This window comes from Rhinatrema bivittatum, chromosome 12, assembly GCF_901001135.1.
Source record: "Rhinatrema bivittatum chromosome 12, aRhiBiv1.1, whole genome shotgun sequence".
NCBI lineage: Eukaryota > Metazoa > Chordata > Amphibia > Gymnophiona > Rhinatrematidae > Rhinatrema > Rhinatrema bivittatum.
Window position 1 is genome coordinate 55,200,985 of NC_042626.1, and position 26,343 is coordinate 55,227,327.

The 26,343-nt window shown below is 44.5% G+C and overlaps 1 long non-coding RNA gene across 1 annotated transcript; it reads left to right on the forward strand.

The window, feature by feature from the left end:
- The first annotated feature begins 1,171 nt into the window (after positions 1-1,171).
- On the forward strand, positions 1,172-25,230 carry LOC115074570. The gene is made up of 3 exons (XR_003852278.1): positions 1,172-1,262; positions 6,785-6,920; positions 25,084-25,230. It is a non-coding gene; the product is annotated as an uncharacterized LOC115074570 (long non-coding RNA).
- Positions 25,231-26,343: the final 1,113 nt, after the last annotated feature.

The window sequence follows — 26,343 nt, forward strand, 5'->3', positions numbered from 1 at the left end:
TACCCTTTGGAAATGGTGCTGTATCAATGCCCTGTGTCCCTCTGAAAGTAGGACTCTCAGAACCAAAGAGGGGTCTTACAAGTGACCTATGAAGAGGAAATACCACCCCCTTTTTCCTGCTAATACCTTTACTTACAAACGGGCCGATACAGTGAAGTCTGCGGGAGAGCGGGCAAATGCCCGCTCTCCCGGCGCATGCACAGGCCACTCTCCTGTGCGCACGATTCAGTATGCAAATTAGGCCCGGCGGTAAAAGGAGGCGCTAGGGACACTAGTGCGTCCCTAGCGCCTCTTTTTTGACAGGAGCGGCGGCTGTCAGCGGGTTTGACAGCCGACGCTCAATTTTGCCGGCGTCGGTTCTTGAGCCCGCTGACAGCCACGGGCTCAGAAAGCGGACGCCGGCAAAATTGAGCGTCCGGTTTTTGACCCGCGAGCCGACTTCAAATTTTTTTTTTACTTTTGGTAACTTTCGGGACCTCTGACTTAATATTGCCATGATATTAAGTCAGAGGATGCACAGAAAAGCAGTTTTTACTGCTTTTCTGTGCACTTTCCCGGTGCCCGAAGAAATTAGCGCCTACCTTTGGGTAGGCGCTAATTTCTGAAAGTAAAATGTGCGGCTTGGCTGCACATTTTCCTTTCTGAATCGCGCGGGAATACCTAATAGCGCCCGCAACATGCATTTGCATGTTGCGGGCGCTATTAGGTTGGGGGGGGGTTGGACACGCGTTTTCGGCCCCTTACTGAATAAGGGGTAAGGCTAGCGCGTTGAAAATGCGCGTCCAATCGAGGGTTAACACCTCTTTGTATCATCTGCGAACAGGCAGATTGTGCCCTCAACTCCCTCAGCAATGCTGCTAATAAAGATATTGAAAAGAAGCCATTCGGTATCAAGCCAGGGTCTATTTTAAATCTATTACATCTATCTCATTTAACTGCATCACCAGAAAATAATTTTAGGCTTAAAACAAAGTCATGACAGTCATGCATTGTACAGAAGGCAGCATGTTTCTAAAAAGAGAAGAATATTTGCATTCCCCGTTATTGACAATTGATGTGGAGCCACTTCATGTAAGCACCTGGGGCAGAGGAGGACAAATATGCTTGATATTTACCTACTCTGAGGAAAGGTGGAAATACAAGAGGCCTTCAGCACCTGCAGAGCCTTCAAGCCGCTGCTTGTCCCACAGGTGAAAACAACAGGGGATTTCTCCCGAGCTGCTTGTTGGAACTGCCGGCTGCCTGAGCACATTCAGCCACAGGTAAACTCTTTTCAGCCCAGCAGAGAGGCCTCCTCTGCAGGCCAGCTTTGTCTCGCATTGCGCTGGGAACCTCGGCAGGGCAAGGTGCGCAACTCATACCGCCCACTAGAATGGAGGAGCCAGGTCTGCGGGCACTTTTGTGCCTGCCTACCTATAGCTAATTTTCAAAGGGACGTGAGTTTATTTACCCACTGCATGGGGTGCAACCTTCATTTACACAGATCTAGCCAGGTAACATCTTAGTGACTCCGCTAGATCTCTCCGAAACTTGCCTTTGAAGTGACGTGTTTGTTCGGAAGTTTGCTTGTCATTGACTATTATCCCTTCCTGTTAATGGTCAGTGAAAAGCCGTGATACAAGAGGCCCAATTACACCTTTGAAGCAGTCGTAATTTTTAACTTTATTCTCCAGAAAACGCCAAACCAGTCAGCTTGGCCTGCTCAGGCCTTTCTATTGAGTGGACAGATGTGACTCAGGCTCAGAAGCTTCATGCACAGTGAGAGAGACTTTGATCAGTACTTTTACAAATCACAATTTTGGACAACATGGGAAGGCTTTGTCATAATCATCATTCAGCTGGCTATGAAATGGCAACCTTGCAGGTAGGCTGTGTCCCTAAAACCTGAATAAAGTAGGTGATTCCGAGCAAAATACCCAAGTTGATGAAATCAAAATGTAGTGAAGAGGTTACAGTTTCATGGCGATGATAAATAATACTGATGTTGTGTACATGGAGGAAAATGTGCCCAAGGAGGAATTGGCGCTACCTGTGAGGGTAAACCCCCACGGGTCCCTATCGTTGGGAGGGGAGGCTGAACTGATGGAGGGGCCGGCTGGAGCTTCACCAATACTAACCCCGTTCCCCACAGGTTGAGCCCTTGGGTGCATGGGGCCAGCTGGTCTTAGGTCTTCACCCTGTGAAGATGGTGGAATCGCAGCTGGAAGGAATGACGATAGTCAGTCCAAGGTCAGAAGCCAGAGGGTCGCCAGTAGCCAGCCCAGGGTCCGAAGCCAGAGAGTCACCGATAGCCAGTCCGAGGTCAGAAACCAGACGATCTATCCGAAGGAACTAGAGGATGAGAACAGGAGCAGGAACAGGACTCGGAAGACAGGAACAGGACTCAGAAGGCAGGAACAGGAACCACGGTACCAACAAAGCACAGAAGACCTCACCTAAGCAAAGCAGACTCGTGGCCAAGTTGAGGAATAGGAAGAGGAGGCTCCTATAAGGAGTTCCCGACCCCTGATGTCATCCAGGAAGCTGAGTGGCAATAATCGGTGCTGGCCCTTTAAGAATGTGCAGGAGGCACGGCCGCGCACCTAGGGATGGCCCTGCCCGACGTGGGCTGCAGGAAGCGTTGGCCTGCGGCCTGATGCCTGATGCCGTGAAGAGGAGGACGGAGGTCGTCTCTCCCGCCACAGAGCGCGGCCCTGGTTCGGCAGCAGGAGCTGCGAAGAAGGAGGAGGCCAGAGGCTTGCACCGGGGACGTCTCCCTGCCGCTGCACGGATGCCGCCAGCAGTCCCGGCGTTCGGGGAGACGGTAAGAGGAGCCGCGGCCGGGGAATCTAACAACTGAAACACAAATAATTATTAGCTCAGTGGTCTAAAGTCAAGTTCTGCTGACAAGAATGTAACCCTCCTCCTCTCAGTTCCTCTTTCACACTTTCTAGTTACCTAATTGCCCTCTGTCATAAGTGATGATAAATACATTTCAAATCCATACCAGCATGATAGGCATAAAGCAAACAGATGTCATGGCCACCCCCTTCTAATTTGTCAAGAACACAGCACAATGAAAAAGATTAGTTGGCATCCAATTGGCTGTATGTGTGAGGCAGCATCCCAGCCCGCCATCTGATTCGCTGCATTTCCACGCCAATATTACACTGTCTAAAGCTTCTTGGTCACTGCTTCTCAGGCCTGACCTCCAGCAATCCCTCTGTTGCAATCTGAGAGCCCTACCACATCTCTATCCTTGCACTTCAGTTCTATCATGAGGCACCTAGTGTTGGACTTCATCCATTGTCCATTTCTAGAAGGACCACAAAAAAGAAGAATCGGCCACATGTACTAAGCTTGAATTTGTGTCCACAAGAAGAAGACTCAGCTCTGTAAATGGGTGTCCAAAATGTCCAGAAGTGACCTAGTGGTTAGGCTGAGAACCAGGGAAGCCAGAGATTCAAGCTCTGGTTCTCACACTGGTGCTCCTTGTGACTTTGGGCAAGTTTCTTCGCCCTCATTGCCTCCAGTACCAACTTATGAGAATATTTTCAAAGGGATTACATGAGAAAAGGGCCTACACATGTGTAAGTAGCATGTAATTGTGGTCATGCTATTTTATAAACATTAAGCATGATTTTTTTGTTTCACATTTTCTTGCTCATTTACCAGTGCAAGAAAAGGTGCAAGCTAGGAGTGTTCTGGTGCAGTGTCCAGGGGTATGTGTGGAAGTTGTTATTTTATAGGAGATGTAGGCATAAAATTTATCGCACTTATTCACGTAATTTAACACTTGTTAATTGACCAGGACATGTGCAGTTTTTGGGTGGGAGGTCTGGGTGAACTGGTGGAGATTCAGGGTGAAGTTCTGAGGGGTCTGGGTGAACTGGCAGAGGGTATTGGCAAACTGGTGACTTCAAGTCTGCGTGCAAATAAGTATTTTACCTGCCACCAGGTAAAAATGGGGGGTTACTACGTGAACATGTTATCATTTTTTACACGTCTAAAATATATGTTCATATTTGCATGCACTAAAACATATGTGTGTACTTTCGCAGCTCTCGCCCACATAATTTAAAAAATACTGAGATAAATCTCCGTGTGTTCACTTATGTGTGTAAATGCAGTACTGTGAATAGCTTTGAAAGTTATCCTCACTGGCTGTAAGCCTTCTGGGGACAGAGAAGTAATAACTTTATCTGAATTTTAACACCACTTGCCTTAAGCTTGGGATTGGAAAGGCAGGTAATTAAATCAATTCTTCTTACTACTGAGCTCGGATTTTAACACATTTTGGGGCTGATGCTATAAAAAACTGTGTTGTCCACTTCTGCAGCGGGTTGTACAGGTGGATCTGGGGGCAAGTTTTCAGGGACCTCCACTTCCAGGCCAAAGCGCAACGCGAGGTTATGTAGCATGCAGCAGGCCATAATAATGCATGCAACCTTTTCAGGTGGTGGGCACCACCTGACCGATACAAGCATCTGAATCGCCCTTTCAGCACGCCAAATGTCCATTCGATGACAGACTTAGTGCTTGTATGTGTCTCATTGTACCGTCTTTCCACCTCAGAGTGCGGGCCTGGAGTGGAGTCAGCAACCACGGTTTATAGCTGTAGCCAGCATCAGCTATAACAGAGGTAATAAATATTGCATCTTTGACACTGACAAAACAAACACCAGGAAACACATATCTATACAATAGTAACAAAATACTTTAGGATTAGGCAATTAACGTCTACTTGTGCATAACTCCTTGCCACCTGGTTCTCTATCAAGACTACGGTTACCTACTGTTTCTTACCGAGCAACCAGCCATTGCCATATTTCCCTTCTGGAAAATCAGTTCAAAGCGAGGAATGAGCAAGGATGTAGGAATCGTGGCAGCTCCCCGGAAACCTCAAAACTACATTCAGGATCCGTTGACGGGCATCACATACCACCTGCACATTCATCGAATGGAATGACTGCCTATTGCAGAATGTACTCTTCTGTTCTGAGCTAGGGGTAAGTGCAGTCTATTGCTCCCAATACATTGGGCATCCCAATTATGTCAAAGAATCCACGCCGGATCTCCTGCAGTTGCACTGGGTCCACCGGAAAATAAATATACTGTCGAATACGTTTCATCATAGCCCTCAAGACTTGTCCAAAATACCGCGAGACTGAGGACTGATTCATCCTGCAAACCAGTCCGACTCTATTCTGGAAACTTCCTGTTGCAAAAAAAATGCAAGGCACACAGATGTTTCACCAGCCCCGGGGCAGCATGGTTGCGAGAGGCGACGGGATCTATATCATTGCACAGGTCCTGGTACAGGGTTTCAATTGCTCTAGAGCTGAGACGGTATCTTCGCACCACTTCAGGCTTGGGCAATCCTAGAAGAGTTGTGCGTGGCCGGATAACACGCTGCCTGCAGGGTCTACGGATGGCTCCAGGCTGCACCTGGAAACATAATAACGTAAGGAACACAAGACATAGAGTCACAGCAAGGGTCCATAAGGTGTTTTCTAACACTTAGACCAACCACATCCTCAGGTTACAAAAGAACAGTTGCAAACAGACCCGGAACTAAAGGACTGTAAGATTATTTAAAGACGCAAAATTAATGAATGTTCAACTGTAAACCATCGATGTAACCGACGTCCAACCCTAGGGTATCCTAATGGCCCAAAAACTGGACGGTCTGCATGATCTTCTGGTCTTCTTCTGGTCTTCTTCTGTTGTTGGCAGGGTTATTTGCTATTGCCTGTGTAGTTGCCCTAATTCTTGCTCGCAGATGCAAGAAAAAGGTCAACATACAAGGAAAAAATAGTATCCATTACAGAAACAGAAAACACCATAAACCGGCAGCTATCAGCACAATATCGCCAGTGTAAAGCAGGTGCAAAATTTTGATCGCAAAAAAAACTCGCTAAAGACGCCCCAAATATCAGTGCATGTTATTGCATCGGGTACGAATACCTAATTGGCACATTTAACTAAGATTTGCATGCCATTAGCATTATGCCGTATGTGCAGATTTTCCGCGTGCGTTAAGGACATGTAAAACCTGATATTGCATTCACGTTCCCTCTGCGCTCAAAAAATGTGCATTCAACTACGCTAAGCTCAATGCCCCGCATTGCATCGGCCCCTTTGTGCGTCTTATTTTCTGCAGGTCACATGACATCTAGTGCATGTCTTTGCTCTATTTAGGGGGTCAAGTCTAGGTAGCCCACTTAGGTGCAAGCTTTGCTGCACTTTTGCATCCAGGGAACTCATGGACCATTTTCAAAGAGAAATTAGCTGCACCCTTTTTCTTTGAAAATGTACTTCTGCAGATAAATGGGCACAAAAGTTTGCAGGTACTTTTTTGCACCTCCTTTTTCTGCAAGTGACAGAACGGGTTAAAAAAAGTAAACGTATACTTGCAGATTTGAAAATTCCATTCCGCACTGTGGGTAGTATGGAAGTTGCCCCCTGGGGAGGGTAGTTCTGTAACAGCCCACATAAGAAAGTTGGCACATGATTGCATAAGTTACACCAATATTCAAAGCAAACTTACGTGGACATGCTTGCTCTGAAAATTAGGTAATGAACACCTGACGTCAGTTTGTACCTCTGGTTTCTCCACCTTTGATTGGCCCTTATTTTGGCATGTCTTTTGGCTATTTAAAATACCCCCTTGGTGTTTTTCTCACTGGCAGTGCATAATTGCCATGCACAATTGAAAGGTATGTTGTCTTGTGACGTCTTTGTTGTTTTGGGGTTTCGCCTGCCCTTTGATCTGCTCTGATGTCCTATTTCTGTTTTTTTGCAGATTACATGCGTTACTATCTTTGCGGGCTATGCTGTCCCTCCTGATGCAGCCTTCTGCAAAACACAGCCCATATCGGGGGACCAATGTTGTAACTTTCAGCGGACTATAATCTCTTCCTAATGGATTTTCTATTAAGGTATTTGTGTCTGCAGATTAATATAAGATTGATTAAGCACACCTCCCTTTGTCATGTGCTTTGAAAATTAAACCATCAAAACCACCTACTCACAATTACATCTGCTAATGTGTGTACAGGGAATTTTCCAGAAAATTCGTAGAATACTTTTGAAAATCCAAAAGTTTGTGCAGACATCCTCCCTAACTCTGCCCCTGGGAATACTTCTGCTCAGTCAGGGTAAACGTATGCGCACACAAGACACCCATGTGAATAGTCACCCGCAACCAGGGCACAAAATTATATAATAAACCATTTTTGTGGTATAAGCACTGTTTTACCCGTGGAAATGTTTTTGAAAAAAGTTACCTTCCCTTTTCAAAGTTTTCCCCATGTTGATCTTCCTTGTACTTCCAGGATGCTGGGGCCAGTGGACCGTTGATCTGACCCCATATAGCAATTTTTATGTTCTTAATTATCAACACAAAATGCAGGATGAGAAGCTGCTGATTCATTCTTCCATGCATAAAGTAATTGCCTATAGAAGGCCAATAGAAAGAACTTCCATCTTTTCCTCTCATTCCTTTTCTCCTCAGGCTCCTCTCCCCCAAGCTTAGAAACCTGCAACCACTGTCCAGTGTCCTCACCCAAGGTCCACAGACCTCCGTTCCCTCCAGCATCTATGTAGAAAGAGCAACTATCCCCGCTGCCTTCAAACGTGCTGAGATCACACCATGCCTCAAAACAATTCCTCGCTGGACCTCACCTGCCCTGGTAGCTATCATCCTATCTCCCTCTTGCTTCCAACTATTTGAATTTGCTGTTCACCACTGTTGTCTTGACTTTCTTTCATCTCAAGCCACTCTTGATCCACTCCAGTCTGATTTCAGCTCTCTACGTTTCACAGAAACAGTCCTTGCCAAAGTCTCCAGTGACCTGTTTATGGCTAAAACCAAAAGCTTTTACTCAATCCTTATCCTACTTGTTCCTTTTGACACCGTTGATCACCACCTACTTCTTGATGCTCTGTCCTTATTTGGATTTCGGGGCTCCGTCCTGTCTTGGTTCTCTTTGCACTTTTAATGTGTCCTCTGGTGGATCCTACTCTACCGCCATCCTACTATCGGTCAGTGTGCCTCTGGGCTCTGTCCTGGGCTCTCTTCTCGCCTCTCTCCATACTGATTTCCTCGGTGTTCTAAACTCCTCCCATGCCTTTCAATACCATTTTTATGCTAATGATTTCCAGATCTACCTCTCTACATTAGAAATTTCATCAGGATTCCATTCCCGATCTTAGCCTGCTTGTCTGACATTGCTGCCTAAATGTCCCACTGCCAATTTAAACTCAACATAGCCAAGGCAGAGCTCCTTATCTTTCCCCTTAAACTCCCTTCCTCTTTCCTTCTTTCTGTGTTTCTGTGGATAATGCTGTCATCGTCCCAGTCCCCTTCGCCAGTAACCTTGGGGTCATCTTCCACTCCTCTCTCTCCTTCTCTGCATGTGACAGGGGCTCTAAATCATGTCCTAGTCACTAGAAAATTGTCTTGGGATCGATGTTAAGGGATGTCACCTAACCTCTCCTTCTGGGGTTCTGGTGATGTGCATTATGGCAAAGGTTGATTACGGGGATGTGATATTTCTCTTTAAGTAGTGGTATGAGGGATTTCCACTTGGGGCGGGGGGGTGTTCTTTGGGTCAATGTAAGGTTGCGCTCAGAGCAGGAAATTGTCTTTTGCCCCTTTGCCTACTCAGTCCAGCAGGGCCAGACAATGGGAGATGAGTGAACCATTGCTGAGCTCTTGGGTGGTGGTGTCTGGTCGCAACCTGCGAGGAGAATGAACCACAACAGCCCTGTGGAAATCCACTGGAAAACGGGTGAACTGTGCCGATGGGAATATGACCGAGCAGATTTCTGGGAGTAATGGGATCTGAATTGAGAAAGACTAGGAGGTATTTTTTGTACTACGTTATCTGAGTGAAGATTTGGAAGAAGAGTTGATGTTTTGCTGCTGCTGCTGCTGCTAAACCAATGCCGTGAACCTGTGAACCCTGATTTAATTAGTGAATTTTAATATGGTTAATCTCTGACTGATGGAAGCCCCAGAACATAAAAGCTATGTCTTGTTGAACATACCTTTTGAGTGAGACCCTCCTTTATCCCGAGGTGTGTCTGTCAGTCCTTGCAGGAAGCTGGCGTGCAGGGGAGTAATAGAGGAAAAAGAAGTATTTTTGTGCAATTTTTTCCCTTCCCAGCTTAAGCAGTACAACCCTGGCCTCTGTGCCAAGGCCACTGTACCATCTGCGCAACAATTTTTTGTATTTTGAAGCCACAAAGACTGGCATACAGTTCAAGCTCCTCTACTACAAGAGCCTTCAGTCTGCAGCTCCTCACTCCCTCTCCTCTCTTATCTTTCCCTACACCGCTCCTCGTGAACTCCACTCAGCAGACAAGCCACTCTTGTACAGTATACGCCCTCCTCCTCTACCTGCTTGGAATATACTTGGTTATGAGTTGACGTGTCATACTTTCTTCCTCTCTCTCTCTCTCTCTGGTCTTATTCAAACAGGCAAAGCACGATCAATAAAAACATCCACACACACTGCTGTATTCACTGTGTGTAGTCTTTAAAGGACAAGTCACAATTTTAAAGTTAATTCTGTAATAAAAACCGAGATAGAGACATGGACATGAGTAATTACATTTAACATTATTGATCACTAACTATGTTACCGAACCTTATGGCACTCTTGTAAATGTGCAAATCACAGTGTCATTAATTTTATGTGCCTTGATGTAAACCGTTGTGACAGTATCCTCCAAACGACGGTATAGAAAAGATTTAAAATAAATAAATAAATAAACACTCATCTTTTTGAGGCTGTCCCTGTTTATCACAGCCTTATTGATTTTAAGCATTTTCTTATTAAACAAAATTCCCAGTTTTGCCCTGTATGTTTGTCTTGATATGATCGTAAGCTCTACTGAGCAGGGAATGTCTCTTTTGTGATTTTTCTTTTGTACAGTGCTAGATATGTTGAGTAGCATAGAGGTGAATTTTAAAAGCTTGATGCATGCCGAAATTACGGGATGCACAAATTTGTCGGGCTTGTGCAAGCTGAGTGGGTTTTAAAAGCCATCTGGATATGCGCTCATCTCGGAAATTCTCAAAAAAGGGGGGGGGGGGGTGGCATGGTCTGGGACGGGCATGGGTGGCACATGGGCATTTTGGGACTTTTAACCAGAAATTTGCACGTAAATACTTACATGATACAGCATGCACTGAGGCCCCCTGCTGCGTAAGGCGAGTAAGCCCCCCCCCCAAAAAGAGCCATTTTATAGGGGTTTAAAGGGTCAGGGGTAACTGAGGGCTATAAAGGCTATAAAAGCAGGGGAGCGTAGGAGGGCCAATCTGTTAACTGGGCAAACTGGCAATGAACTGGAAAAACTGGCAAATGCGCTGGCGTGCGTTCCTTTTAAAATCTCCCCCACTTGTGCGGTAGAAGAGGCATTTGTGCACACAGCCACGCACCCACTTAAAATTCAGCGCACATGTGCACACGGCCAGGCTATTTTATAACATGTGCAAATATTTGCCCGTATGGTATAAAATAGCCACGCCCCGGGTGCGAGCTGACGAATGTGAGTACATGTGCGCCCGCATGGCAGTTTAAAAGTTACAATCATATAGACGTGTCAAGTAGAAGTGTTAGTAAACAAGGATGAACAAGCAAGCTGTAGGCGAGACCTTCTTATGGTTCTAACTTAATACATCAGTGACGAGCTTTCGAGAGCTGTGCTCCCTTCATCAGGTCAGTGAAGAACCAGCACAGTTGTGTAGTTTGGATCCGCTTACCATGAGTTTGCACCTTTGTTGCCTCATTCAGCTTTATGTGGTTTCTTCACTGACCTGGTGAAGTTCGTCACAGATGTATTAAGTTAGCCCAGTAAAAAGATCTCAACTGCAACTTGTTTGACTGTTATTTCTACACATTCAAATGAACTAACATGCCAAGCACAATACTTTGCTCCAGGATCTAGTGCATGCATCTTCAGTCTGGTCCGTAGGTGACGGAGGGAAGTTGCTCTCTGCTGGAGGAGCTGGGATCACTGCCTCCACAGGAATCCCATACACTGTTGGCCCAGTGAGAAGACAGACGGAGGAACTGAATCTTGCATGGCGCATCTGTTGCCTAAGGTTTTGCCTTTCTTGCAACTTCACAAAGGGAAAAAAAAAGGAATCATGCAAGCAAACATTTTGTGCATAAAGCAAGGTACAACATATATGATGAGTCTTAAGTTTTGCACTTTCAGGTAAATGTCCTGCAGTGCTTTTTTTTTTTTCCTTTTTCCTGTGGACTTGTTTCCTTTCTTGAAGTTGCAAGAAATTGAAATCTTTGGGTAAAAAAGATGTACAATTTCAAAATTCTGCAAGCAAACTGAGTTGCAAGCAAATTGCCCTTTTTTTCTGCCCCAATCATAAATCTGGATCCTACTTTTCTTTTAATCCTTCTGGTCTTTGTGAAACCCCAACATCGGTGAGGTGAATTTTCGAAATGTTACGTGCGTAAAACATTTGCATATACTCCGGTATGCTATATTTTATAAAAGCTGGAAATGCACAGGCACTTTCACTTTCTCATACGCATATACACAGAAACTCAGGGAGGGTTTTGGGCAGGGGGTGGTGTTACATTGGTCTGCCTAGGGTGCAAGGGTCTGTAGACCCTTGTAATACTGACTCCCCAGTACCCACCCTGAGGTCAAAGTGCCCCTCTTACAGTGAGATTTATATAGCGAGTGTCAGATTGTCTCTCTAACAGAGACTCTCTCTCTCTCTTGCTCTCTCAGGCTACATGGGGTAGGGATATTTTAAATGATACGCATGTACTTAACATGTGTAAATATGCTTCTGAAAATTACCACAATAGTTTGTTACATTTACATTCGTAACTCCTTTGAAAGGTCACTTGATAGATTTGCCAAGATACTCGTGTAATTTTACACCTGCTAATTATCTGGCATGTATGATATTAAACGTGTTTATTGTATCGTACAGACTGGGTGGGAGGTCTGGGTGAACTGTGGAGAGCTCAGGCTGAAGAACCAGAAGGGTCTCGATGACCTGGGGAAGGACTGGGCTAACTGGTATAGCTGGTAACGCACATGTTTTAAAATACAACGATTTATGCGAGTAAGTCCCACTTCATTTTCGTGTGCAAAATTGTCATGTGTGTGTTTTAAAAATAGGTAGGAGAAGTACATGCATTCAGTGCAGTGATATACTTTCTTTCAATCCGTTACATGAATTCGCACATAAGCCTACCTATGCCCATATGTTGTGGGGTAGAGATACTCATACTTTATAAAATGTATATATGATATAAAATATGGGTTATAAAACACTAGTGTAGATCTGCTCGTGGCTACATACGCACGTATATGGCACTGCGAACATTTGTTTGAACATTATCTTTCGTGTTTTCTAGAATTCTTACTGGTTATGGAATCCTACTGACCAAGGCGTGTTAAGTCTCTTTGTTCTACAGATGTAATACCATCATTACCACTGATAGATTGCCACGTACCTTTGAATAAAACTGTGTCTAGGGATCTGACTCTAGCATTTTTCGACTGGTCTTTGTTTTCTCTTTTGAATTATTCAAATCACAACTAGTGCTGGCCTCAAGAGTACCACAGCAGTCATGGACATCTTTGGATATACTAACCTTCCATTGCTACGAGTGAGATATACAAAATCACCAGACAACACCCGTTTTACCTCCTATGATTTCCCTCCCCCCTAATCACAGGGATAACACTTTCTGAATTAGCTTCCACCTCATTCCCCTCTGCAGAAAGCAAGGCGGATGCTAGCACTATGTTGAAACTGGTTCCTCAAGTTCGGCAGCTGGCCAGAACAAGTCTACGTGAGCACGGAAAGCCCTGTGGTTATGAGAGATAGAGGTGAGGAAAAATTTGGAAACCACAAGCCACTTAAGTATATCTTCAGGGCCTGAAATCAAGGGTTGATTCAGTCAAACTAAAACTACTTTAATTTTAGATTAAATGCAATGGATGCTCACAATCAAGGGAGAAAAAAAAAAGCAACATCAAACAATGCCAGAAATATAACTATATATTTGACTAGACTACAGTGGCCTTTAACTGGTACTCATATACCATTCCCTGTTGTGAGATGGTAGGACTGGAAAGACGGTGAGTTTTTGCAGAATCAGTACTCAGACACCCATTCTTACAGCATTCCTCTCCTGCTTGGAGAAATCATAGAAACATAGAAACATAGAAATGATGGCAGAAAAGGACCAAATGATCCATCCAGTCTGCCCAGCAAGCTTATGGTAGTAACCCCTGGCCATACAAGCCACCTTTATAATTACCAGTTTCCCAGACTATTAAAGTCAGGACCCTTGTTGGTTGCTGTTTGAGTCCAATTCCCCATTACCTCTTGCCATTGAAGCAGAGAGCAATGTTGGAGTTGTATCAACAGCATAAAGGCTTATTAGTTAAGGGTAGTAACTGCCACACCAGCAAGTTGCTCCAATGCACTCTTTTCTTCCTTCACATCCTCTAGCCTTGAGGGATCTACAGTGTTTATCCCATGCCCCTTTGAAATCTTTTACTGTTTTCACCACCTCCTCTGGAAGGGCATTTCAGGCATCCACCACCCTTTCTGTGAAGAAATATTTCCTGACTTTGGTTCTGAATCATCCTCCCTGGAGTTTCATTTTGTGACCTTTGTTCTACTGATTTCTTTCCAACGGAAAAGGTTTGTCATTGATTGTGCATCATTAAAAACTTTCAGATATCTGAAGGTTTGTATCATATCTCCCCTGCTCCTCCTCTCCTCCAGGGTATACATATTTAGGATCATCAACCTTTCTTCATAAATCATTTGATGGAGACCCACCACCATTTTGGTTGTCCTTCTCTGGACCACCTCCATCCTGTCTCTGTCCCTTTTGAGATACGGTCTCCAGAACTGAACACAGTACTCCAGGTGAAGCCTCACCAAGGATCTGTACAAGGGGATTATCACTTCCTTTTTCTTACTAGTTATTCTCCCCAAGGTCTCTCTCTTGTTCCGAGGACAACAGCCCTTCACCCCCCATCACATACAGCTCTTTTGGATTACCACACCCCAGATGCATGACTCTGCACTTCTTGGCATTGAAGCCCAGCTGCCATATCTTCGCCCACTGTTCAACCTTCCATAAATCATGTCTCATTCTCTCCATTCCTTCCGGCATGTCTATTCTGTTGCAGATCTTAGTATCATCCACAAATAGACAAACTTTACCTTCTATCCCTTCCGCAATGTCGCTCACAAAGATGTTGAACAGAACCAGTCCCAACACCGATCCCTATGGCACTCCACTTAACACTGTTTTCTCTTCAGAGCAGGTTCCATTTACCAGCACACACTGTCTTCTATCCGTCAACCAGTTTGTAATCTACACCACCACCTTGGTGCTCACTCCCAAGCTTCTCATTTTCTTCACAGGCCTCCTATGCGGGACCATATCAAAAGCTTTGCTGAAATCCAAGTAAATCACATCGAGCACTCTTCCTGATCCAATTCTCTAGTCACCCAATCAAAATAAATCAATCAGATTCATCTGACAGGACCTTCCTCTGGTGAATCCATGCTGTCTCGGATCGAGCAATGCACCATATTGTAGATAGTTCACTAACCTTTGGTTCACCAGAGTCTCCATTAATTTTCCCACCACTGAGGTGAGGCTAACCGTCCTGTAGTTTCCAGCCTCCTCTCTGCTCCCACTCTTGTGAAGCGGGACCACCATTGCTCTTCTCCAATCACTTGGCACCACTCCCATTTTCCAAGGATCTATTGAACAGGTCCTTCAGTGGACCCACCAGCACATCTCTGAGCTCCCTCAGTGTCCTCATCTGGCCCCATGGCTTTGTCCACTTTCAATTTTCCTAGCTCTTCCCATCCATTCTCTTCTGTAAACAGAGTTTTGCCTGCTCCACCCCTTCCACAGTCTTGTTATCTAGCAACAGTCTTTCTTCAGGGTCTTCTTTAGTAAACACCGAACTGAAGTATTTGTTTAATATTTCCGCCATTTCTTAGTCTCTCTCCACACATTGATCCTGGTCACCTTTCAATCTCACTATACCTCTTTGGACCTTTCTCCTTTCTCTGATGTATCTGAAAAATGTTTTGTCACCTCGCTTTACCTCTTTGGCAATCCTTTCTTCTGCCAGACTTTTTGCTTTCTTGATTACTTTTTTTGTCTCCCTGAGTTTTAACAGATATTCTTCCCTGTGTTCCTCTTTGTGGGATCCCTTATAATTCTTGAATGCTGCTTTTTTTGCTTTTAGTATGCCAGCCACCTCCTTTAAGAACCTGATTGGTTCTCTTTCTTTTGTTTTCTTTTCTAACAATGTCTGGCATATTAAAGTCTCCAACAAGCAGCACTTCTTCTTTCCTTGCATCTTTTGGATGTCTTCGACCAGATCTCTGATCAGTTCTTCCGTTTGAGTTGGAGGCCTGTAAACCACACCAGTAAAAAAGGATGCACCATCATCTTTTTTTAGGATGGCCCATTAATGCTTCTTCTCTGTCCCACATTCCTTGCAGTCCAGTTACTTGGATATTGTTTTTGACATAAAGAGCCACTCCTCCCCCTTTCCTGTCCTCTCTGTCCTTCCTTAATAACTTATAGCCCGGTGTGGCCGTATCCCAATCATGAGAATCCATGAATCAGGTCTCCGTGACAGCAGCAGTGTCCAAGTCCGCCTCCACCATTAGAGCCTGCAGATCTGGGATTTTATTGCCCAAACTATGAGCATTTGTAATCATAGCTTTCCAATTTTTCTCCCTTGATTTGTAGCAATTCTTAGGCACCTTTTCTGCTTTTTTGGACTGATTGATTTTATTTTCTCCTCCTGCTTGGAGGTGACATGTCAATTTCATTGGCCATCTCCTGCCCCCCATTCTTTAGTTTAAATGTCTGATAATATATGATCTAAATTGCTCACTTAGCATCCTCCTTCCTGCTATGAACAAATGTGGGCCATCCCTACCATGTAGCCTTTTACTGCTCCTTACAGACCCCAGCCTTCAATGTATCCAAAATCACTTTCTGTACACCAGGTTTTGATCCACGAGTTGACATTTTCTATATGGCATAGCCTCTCAGTTCCCTTTCCATGAAAGATAATACTTCCAAAAAGGCAGTAATCTTTGCCGTGTGTCTTATCATCTTGCCTAGATTTTGGAAATCTTTTTGTACTTCATGGATTCCATTTCTATTTCTTTATAATTCTTGAATGCTGCTTTTTTTGCTTGTATTATGTCAGCCACCTCCTTTGAGAACCAGATTACAACATTGTAATCACACATTTACTGCTCCTATACCAGTATTACTCAGCTCGATGCTTAGAAGTCACATGAGGCTCTTCTGAGATCTTTGCCGTGGCTTTTGATCTAAATAGAGATTAAAAATAATGCACAGATTAGCTTTGAGCTCATGCTTACATTTTATGGCTGAACCACAACAAAAAGGCAACACCGCTCAGGACTGTCTGTCTATACAGATCCAAAAAGACAAATCAAAAAAGACTGTCTCCACCAATAGCTCACAATTTACATCTTAAATGCATTTATTGATTCATCTATTTATTCATTATCACATACTAAAATCCAAAAACTATATGTTTATCCTAAAATGTTAATATAGAATAAATGTATCAATGTATTCATTGAGTTAACCAAAATGCAACCCTCCCCAACTAACCTCCGTACATCAGTACACACATAGACAACAAAACACACAAAGACATATCACAATACATCACATATCGCACATACACAACCAAAATCAAAAAACATAAATCAAAAAACATATATTAATCAAAATCAAAAAACCAAAAAAAGAACAAGAATGGCCATTACCAAGCTGTGCAAAAGAGTATGTATCATCCGACAAGTGAAGCTGCTTTCTATTGTCCGTGATATTATGTATATCCACAATGTAGTTCTAGATGCTGATCACATCCACTCCGAGACAATCGCGGCAAACACCGATCAGAACCGAACAGTCTCAAGGCATCCACTCACACTGAATTCCACAATCAGAAAACTCTTCCAAAAGATTGTGTGGCTGCAGAGATCCGTGGATTAACTGAGTTGATCCCCTGATGCAGGCAGGGAATGTTTTGTTGTCTATGTGTGTACTGATGTACGGAGGTTAGTTGGGGAGGGTTGCATTTTGGTTAACTCAATGAATAAATTGATACATTTATTCTACATTAACATTTTAGGATAAACATATAGATTTTGGATTTTAGTATGTGATAATGAATAAATAGATGAATCAATAAATGCATTTAAGATGTAAATTGTAAGCTATTGGTGGAAACTGTCTTTTTGGATTTGTCTTTTTGGATTTACATTTTATGGCTGCCAAAGAAAGTCACTAGCCAAGGTTGTGTGCCAGTGTCTTACTTTATTCTCTGATGGAGAGTATGAAACAAGAAAACCATGACCTTCCCCCTATCTCTGGGATAAGCAGCATGGACCCTATCAACCTTTAGAGATCCTGCCAGATCTTTGTGACCTGGATGGGCCACTGCTGGAAACAGGATATTCGGCGTGATGGACCTTTGGCAAATCTAACGTTCTTATGTTCACTCTCCTTTTAACCCCAAGGATCTGGCATCACTCTGCAGGGATTCCCCATTGGGAGATGCTGTAATGTCCCTTCTCCATCCCCAGTCTGTCAGTGTTTTCATACCTGCTCCTGCAGAGAGAGGGACTGAAGGAGCTATATGACCTTCCACACTCCCAGCAGTCTGCATCCTTCTCCACTGGACAGAAGTGCTGCTGGCGGAGACTGGATGTAGATCGACTGGGACAGAAGGAGCCTGGGATGGCTAAAATGATTTAGTTATCTGTAAAGTCTGAAATGTCACTGGTTAGAAATGTGTCTTCTGGCACAGAGATACATTTTTGTACTTTATTCACCCTCAAACCATAAATGAAAGCTGGTTAGTAAGGAATACGCTGCATGAATACAAAACAGTAGGGATGTGAATCGTTTTTGAACGATTAAAATTATCGTCAGATAATTTTAAAATCATCCAAAATCGTTAGAGTGCACGATACAATACAAATGCCCACGATTTATCGTCAGGGGCATTTGTATTGTATCGTTAAATAGGGGGTGGGAAAACCGGCACACCAAAAAAACCCTAACACCCACCCCGAACCTTTAAAACAAACCCCCACCCTCCCGAACCCCCCCAAAATGTTTTAAATGACCTGGGGTCCCGGCGCGATGATCCCGGCGCGATGTCCCGCTCTCTGCCCACGGCTACTGTGAAGAGAAATGGCGCCGGTGGCCCTTTGCCCTTATCATGTGACAGGGCAAAGGTAGCGCCGGCGCCATTTTGATTCCTAGCTCCCGACGTCACGCGTCCAGGAGATCGCTCCCGGACCCCCGCTGGACCCCCAGGGACTTTTGACCAGCTTGGGGGGGCCTCCTGACCCCCACAAGACTTGCCAAAAGTCCAGCGGGGGTCCGGGAACGACCTCCTAAACTCGAATCATTTTGCTGTACAGCAAAATGGCGCCGACCGTACGGCATGGTCGGCGCCATTTTGCTGTACGGCAAAACGATTCGAGTTTAGGAGGTCGTTCCCGGACCCCCGCTGGACTTTTGGCATGTCTTGTGGGGGTCAGGAGGCCCCCCCAAGCTGGCCAAAAGTCCCTGGGGGCCCAGCGGGGGTCCAGGAGCGATCTCCTATGCTCCTGACGTCGGGGGACAAAAAACCAAAATGGCGCCAGCGCTACCTTTGCCCTGCTGTCATATGACAGGGCAAAGGTAGCACCGGCGCCATTTCTACAACGCACCGGAGGTCCAAGAGTAAAAGATCACACCGGGACCCTCCCTCTGGACCCCAGGTAATTTAAGGCATTTTGGGGGGATTCGGGAGGGTGGGGGAGGGTTTTAGGGATGTTTTAGTGTGCCGGTTTTCCCGCCCTCCCCCGATTTACGATTTACATGATATTTTAAAAAACAAAACCGCGACGATAAGATTCCCTCCCCCCCCCCCAGCCGAAATCGATCGTTAAGACGATTGATCACACGATTCACATCTCTACAAAACAGTACTTCAGTTATTGAAATAATTACTGTTAGAATCTCAGGAAAACAAATCTTCATATTAAACCCTCCATACACAATAGACCTGATTCACAGAGGCCTTTAACCCACTCTGGGGATAATAAGCAGTCATTGATTGACTTGCAAAGTTATCCGGCTAACTTTGGTGGGATATTCAGTGGCACAGCTGCACTACTGAATACACCCCAACTACTTAAAGTTTATCCTGGTTACTTTAGGACTACTCTACTGCACGACCAGAGTTAACTTATCCAGCTAAATTAACTCCATCCTGGAATGCCCCTGAACATTCCTATAATAATTTATCCAGCTAAACTTTGGCCAGATAGGTGCCCAAAATATTCAAAAGTTGGCATTTAGCTGGATAGCTCACAAGCTTATCTGGCTAAACGTCACCGAATATAGTCCTGAATGTATGGAAAAAGAACTGCTAAGAAGAGAAGGAAGGGAACGGAAAGAAATGACTCTAATGACCTCATACAATTAAATGGACTGCAAATAAGGCAGGGCAGATGCAGGAGATGAGTGAGATGTGCACGTGGAGGACTTGTGCTTTGCACAATCCCAAGGCTTACAGCAGTTTATGAAATGATGAAACGACGTCACAAATCCCTGCTGTACACAGGGATCTAAGGAACTTATCCCCACATGAAACGGCTAACGTGTGATTACGTGCTAAAAATGTCACTATGTCCACCATGATCATGAGGTATTTTCTCTCCCTGGCCATTGATCCCCACCCACAAGCTTTCAGTTGATTAATCTGGAATTCTGTACAAAGAATGTCCCAGTGTTTCGTATTCTTAAAATCAGATCCAATCTCTTGAGGGAAATGACTTCTCCAAACTCTCTGATCATAATTACTTCTTTTCCTGAGGATCTTGATACTGAGCAAGCCATGAAATACTGTACACAGATGCCTTGGTCTTTGAGCTTGTCACAATCAGGCTGAAAATAATTCACCAGACTAATACCAGGACAGATCAAAATTGGTTCCTTTATCCTATAATACATGAGTGAGTGCACCAACCACAGCTATTCTGTTGTGTGTGTCAACCACAAGCAATAGGGATAAAAGGATCACTTAAAAGTGCTATTCCTTGTGAAACTGCATTTTCCTTTTTTCTCTCAGTAAACTCAGTTTTATTTTTCTTTTCATCTCATAAATTTCCTTTGGGCTTCTAGTTAAGTTGCATCTGGCCTCTGCAGGGCTATAGCAGTGTGAGCCTTCTTTTAAAACTGCCCAAGGATTATTATCCTATTTTATATCCCCTCCAGACTCATTTAGCCCAGTCACTTCAGCAACAGTCTTCCCTAAGGGTAACTGAAATCTCCTATTATGATTGTGTTGCCATTTTTATTAGCCTTTGTAATCTCTGCTAGCATTCTTTAGTCTGTTTCCTTCTTCTGGCCAGGTGGGAGGTAGTATGGCCCAACTACTGTACTCTTCCCTGCATGAGGGAGAGACAAGTGAAAGCCCCTTACTGCCCATAGAAAACAAGAAACCTCGTAGCCAGAGTAGAGTCAAGTGCAGGCTCAGGGCCCCTAGGACAGGGAGGAGCTGGGAAGAGACTACATTTCCCAGATTACCAGAGTTAGGAAAAGCCCAGAGGAACTTGGGGGAGGGGTTTTCTGAGTACAGGTAAAATAGAGCTGGCAGGGCCTAATGAACACACCTGAGAGGGAGGCAGCACTAGAAGGGCCACAGCCTGTCAGTGGGGAATTTAAAACACGGCCTGATATTACAGGGGAGGAGGAGATGGCCCTGGAGGGGCCAGACTCAGAGGAACCTGTGCACATAGAAATCAGCTGAAGGCTCTGAACTTGAAACCCTCCTAAGGGGACATATGAGGATTGTTTTGAGCAGAGCCCCTCTGGATTCAGTGCAAGGCTAGCAGTATTTTTTTTCCTTTTGCTTTGGGATTTTTCTTTCACCTGCAAGCAAGGTAGAGGGCTGCAGGTTTGGCACAACAGAGGGGTGAAGGGGAGAATTTGTGCCTCAGTCCCAAGGCTTGAACGTGGGCTGGAACTTTTGGGTTGAACATACGGTAACAAGAAAGAGCATCCCTTTGATTATTTTTTTTCTCTCCTTTTGGGAGATTGAGACTGTTCTTGTATTAGGGGGGTGGGTTTCTCTGCATACCAAGCTTACATTTTCAGTAAGCTACTCTGGGGACTAAGAGGAATACCTACTGCAGCAGAGAATTGTCAGCAGAAGCCTGCGCTATGTTCGGAGTGCTACTGGACCCAACCGAGGAAGCCCAATGGGACACAGGACTCCCGAGTTAAGTTGGTATCCAGCAGAACTTTTATCTTGCTTGACTCTATGCCATCCTACCATTTCAACAAAATTTGCCCCATGCTATCACAGTGTCCCATTGGTTATCCTCCATCCTCCAGGTCTCTGAGATGCCTATTATCGCCATATTTTCATGTAATTCCATGAATTCTAACTCTCCAATCTTATTTTGCCGATGTCTCGCATTTGCATACAGGCAAAGTGTGTTTTTATTTGTATTTCAATTTTTATCTGTATTCACAGCCTGCTTATTAGCAGATGATACACGCAGTTTGGAGCCATTCATATCTGTGTGCTTTTTATTTCTATCCATCTGGATCACATCAACCTTTACCACAGCCTCTCTAATGGGATATTCTAATATTCCTGTTTTGCCAGTATGCTTTGAAGATAGCTCCCTCTGTACCATGCACTTCTAGTGACTGTCGGCTTTCCCCCGTGACCTAGTTTGAAAGCTGCTCTATCTTCTTTTTAAATGTTAGTGCCAGCAGTCCAGTTCTACCTTGGTTAAGGTCAGAAGAGGCTTCCCCTTCTGCAGAATTGTTCCAACAGTTCCCTATCAGATTTAAAGCCCTTTCCCCTGCTCCACCGCCTCATCCATGCATTGAGATTCTGGATCTCAGGCTGCCTCTGGCGTCCTGTGCATGGAAGAGGCCACATTTCTGAGAATGCAACCCTAGAAGATCCGGATTTCAATTTCTTACCTAAAGGCCTCAATTTTGCCTCCAGAACCTTCCTAAGTAATAGTACCCGCATGTACCCCGACAGCCAGCTCCTTCCCAGCTCGCTTTAAAATCCTACAAGGTCCGCTACCTTTGCTGCTGCTAGACTGTTGTTCCGGCAGTGTTTTCAAAGCTCAGCTCTCAGAGAATGTGCTTTAATAGAGTTTTAAACCTTAGCCATACTGCCTGCGGTCACATTGCATACTGCGTTGTAAAGGGATCCCAAATAGCAACCGGTCTTTCAACCACAGATTAACACTGGAACACATCAAAATCGATTCCTTTGGCCTATAATGCACGAGGGAGTGCACCAACCACAGCTACCCGTTAAATGCAGGTTCTAGCGTAGTTCACAATCACAGGCTACACATCTTAAAGGTGTAGGCGTAGAAAGGGAAGACTGTCAAGCATGGATCATGCATAGCGCCTCCGTCACCTGCAGGCTGGCATGGCACTGGGGCTGCCCCTAAAGATGCATTTCACTCTTCACCCTTCTCTTAATGGAGAAAGTGATTCACAGCCACAGTCGTTACAGATAAAAAAAAAAAAAAGTAGGGCCAAAGCTTTGTGATGCCCAGCAGATGGGTGCATGTGAGGGGTGGAAGCTCTTAGAGCCTGGTGCCTAGGACTACGGAGACCATTGCCACAACCGAAACCAAACTCTGTGCGTCCTTGCTGCCCTTAGACCCGTAGACCCGAAGCGCTGGAGATGTCCGTCTTTCTCGCCCGCCCACTCTGGGCAGCAGAATTCCATCTGCACTCCGCTGGTTCAGAGCTTCCAGACTGCACTTAAAACAAAAACAGCGTCTGGCGGTGGAAAAAATGATGGTATGCCTTTGCTTCTCAGCTGCAGATAATGTGTTGCAGTGCTGGAAGCCAACTGGAACTCAAAATACTTTGGTAAACACATCATTTTTAAAGGAAAAAAAAAAAACCAAGAAGAAGAAAGCATTACGGCCGTAGCTCCCTCCAGCCCGCTCGACAGAAAGGATCATGAATATTCTCGGGCAGCAAGGCTTTGTTACATTCCTCACAGCTAAAGAGAAAAAAAAAACCAGACTCTAGAATTACTGCTGGATCTCTCTTGAACGGAGTTTTCTGGAGCAAGATAATTTTTGGAAAAAAAATTTCCTTCACAACTGCATGGCGATTAAGAAAGGGGTCAAGTCACCTCCACTCGGAAGACTTGCGCCCTCTGGTCAGAACTTTTCATTGCAGCCTTGAACAAATACACTAGGTTGTATCCTGAGTTTGAAGAAAGCCGCAGAGGCCTTGCGTAGCTAGAAAACCCTCAATCAACCGCCTTTAGATGGGGATCTAGACCTGCTCCTGCCCGCCAATGCACAAAACTGTTAATGGGTTTTATGGTGCACACAAAGCTTGTTAACCTTTTATTGGGCTTTCAGAGTCATTCTACTGTCATCAGCAAGATCTGGAATAAGGTGGAGGCAGTGCGCAGAGCATTTTCCCAGCATGACATTCTAACGGAAATAACTCCAACCTACTTCCTAGCACTTCAATCACCAGTTGACCTCATTTAAATATGCTCTGAAACATTTATGTTACCCTGCTCCACAGAAAACACAATGAAGTAAAAGGCAGCAGTAGGTAATGTACAGAGAAAGGAAGGTGCAAAGCATTAAGAGCTGCTGTTAATGAAGGCTACGCAATCTACCCATTATACAGTAAGGGGTAATAGCGCGAGGAAAACGCGTGTCCAACCCCCCCCCCCCCCCAAAAAAAACTAATCGCGCCCGCAACATGCACATGTTGGTGGCCCTATTAGTTATTCCCGCGCCATACAGAAAAAAATACTGCTTTTCTGTATACCCTTCGACTTAATATCGTAGCGATATTTAGTCGAAGGCCCCAAAAATTTAAAAAAAAAATAAAAAATCAGCCCGCAGCTCTCGGATTGGAAGACGGATGCTCAGTTTTGCCGGCGTCCTTTTCCGAACCTGTGGCTGTCAGCAGGTTTGACAGCCGCCGCCTCTGCCAATAAGGAGGCGCTAGGGACACGCTAGGGTCCCTAGCGCCTCCTTTTACCGCGGGCCCTCATTAGCATAGAGAATCGCGCGCCCAGGAGAGTGGCCTGAGCGCGCGTCGGGAGAGCAGACACTCGTCTCGGAGCGCCGGCTCTCCCGCTCGTTTTACTGTATTGGCCCGTTACATAGAATAAATCACTGCTAGTCCCTTCATGTCTCATACCAAAGCAAGGCTTAGAAGGGTAGTGATACATGCAACCTTTTGTGCCCCACACAAGCACTCAATCTATGCTGCACTTACCCTACAGAATTGCTGGGGATGCCCAGAACAGAGTCCTGAGTGTAGGTGTGGCACTTACTTATCCATCTCCTTGAATAAAAGGTATGTTAAATGTGAAATGCATCAGCGACTATGCTGGCCCTGTGGCTAGTGAGCAACAGTAGTCGTGGCTCCTTTTAAATTGCTCTGCCAAGCTAGGGGTTCATAGCAGACTATAAAACTACTAAGACCATTTGTTGTTGCTCATTGTCTAAGTTACAGCAAAAATGCTGACACCGGTCCCTTTCCTGCAATAGGTCTTCCCAGACATCTACTGGGTTTCCAATGATATGCCCTGTCTTTTGTTACATTGTCCTTTTGTATTTATTTGTTTAAAAAAAATCTATATCCCACCTTCTCTTCAGTTCTTTTGTTCTCTGTGTATTCTACCATTGTCTGTTCATATACTGTGTGTAACCATATCCAGTATTGTCTTTGGAACTTTTCCTCTCTTCCTATAATTTTTTTGCTCAATGTACCCAAATGACGCATTCCCTCTTTACAGAGCCTGACTCCTCCAGTCCAGGTTTTCCACCAGAAGATGGAACAGATTACTTTTTTCAATGTGGAGCTCTATGTGCTACCTACAATCCTGATTTCCATTGTCTGGGGTCTGCTAGCCTTGTAATATAATTCTGTGGGGAGTGTAATTTTTGATCTGTTGATCTGCCTCTCCTCCTTTCAGCCACACCATGATATGCCGCTTTCTGGCAGCAGAACCAGCTGAAGAAGGGACTAGCACGAAAGGAGAGCCCCTGTCCCAGAACAGACACTGAGAGGAACCCTCCAAATCGCACCTGGGAACTAAATCCTGAGAGAGAGGCAATAGAATAATAAAATCCAAACAAAATTATTTTTTGTGTATCTTAATTGGTGTCCTTGCTTGTGGATTGGTTGTGTGCGAGCATGAAATATGGGTCTGACTATAACCGTATGCATGCACATATACAACGTATGTACTGCAACTACATGAATGATACTGAGACTATAAACAGGAGGTGAAATCAAAGGGGCATGTGTAGTGAGTGCTAGACTAAGGCGTTAGCAAAGTACATTTCTAAAATCCAAGTGCTATCATCTGGCGCTTTTTAAAAGCTACTTTTGCAATACAAAAATACCGCTGATGGTATTTAGAGAGCAGGTGGGTTTGTCACCTTTCTCCCTCATGGAACATGACAGAGTAAAACGACATGACCCGTTTGAGCTAGGTTTGACAATTTTGCCGTGACAGGAAAAGGAAAAAAGTGAGAAAGTCGTTCCCATAGGCCAGAACATACAATTAGTGTGTGGGTGAATAAACCCTTCTGGGCAAGTTCTACGCTATCGTTTTCCTCTGCCCACCAGGAATATCTTTTTTTTTTTTTTTGGAGCCATGACAAATATTTCTGATTACTCTGGAATGCGCCTTGTTATGAGAGTTGCTACTCAGCAAAATCCAAATAATCCCAGGTAGTTATTCTCCACCCTCAAAACGAGCGGGGATGACCTGACTGACTCCTTTTGCATAAACTTTTCAGCAGCAGCCTAACCGTAATCCTGTAACTAAATCAGATCTCACGCCTTTAAACAGTGATAGCGTTCTCATGCAAGGTGCATCAATTAGTACATGAGATGTCTATTATAGAGCGGCACCTGGACTAACAACTGCATCTTATGTCCTTGGTCCTTTCCTTTGTGCTGCTGGGGTTATAATCATCGGTCAGAAACATGGAGCTCATACCATGACATCCATACATACTTTTTTTTTTTCAAGAATTTTTTTGTTGCAATTAAAACAGTTTATGAATTAGAAGTACTTGTGCTTGTTGATTTTTGCATCTTTACGTTAGGGATTTCCACAATCCAATTTTCGACTGGTGTTCTCGACTTTTTCTATCAAGGGCCAACTTGTATGTTACTCAATTTGAGGAGACGTTTATGTATTCAGTGACCTATTTTCAGCATG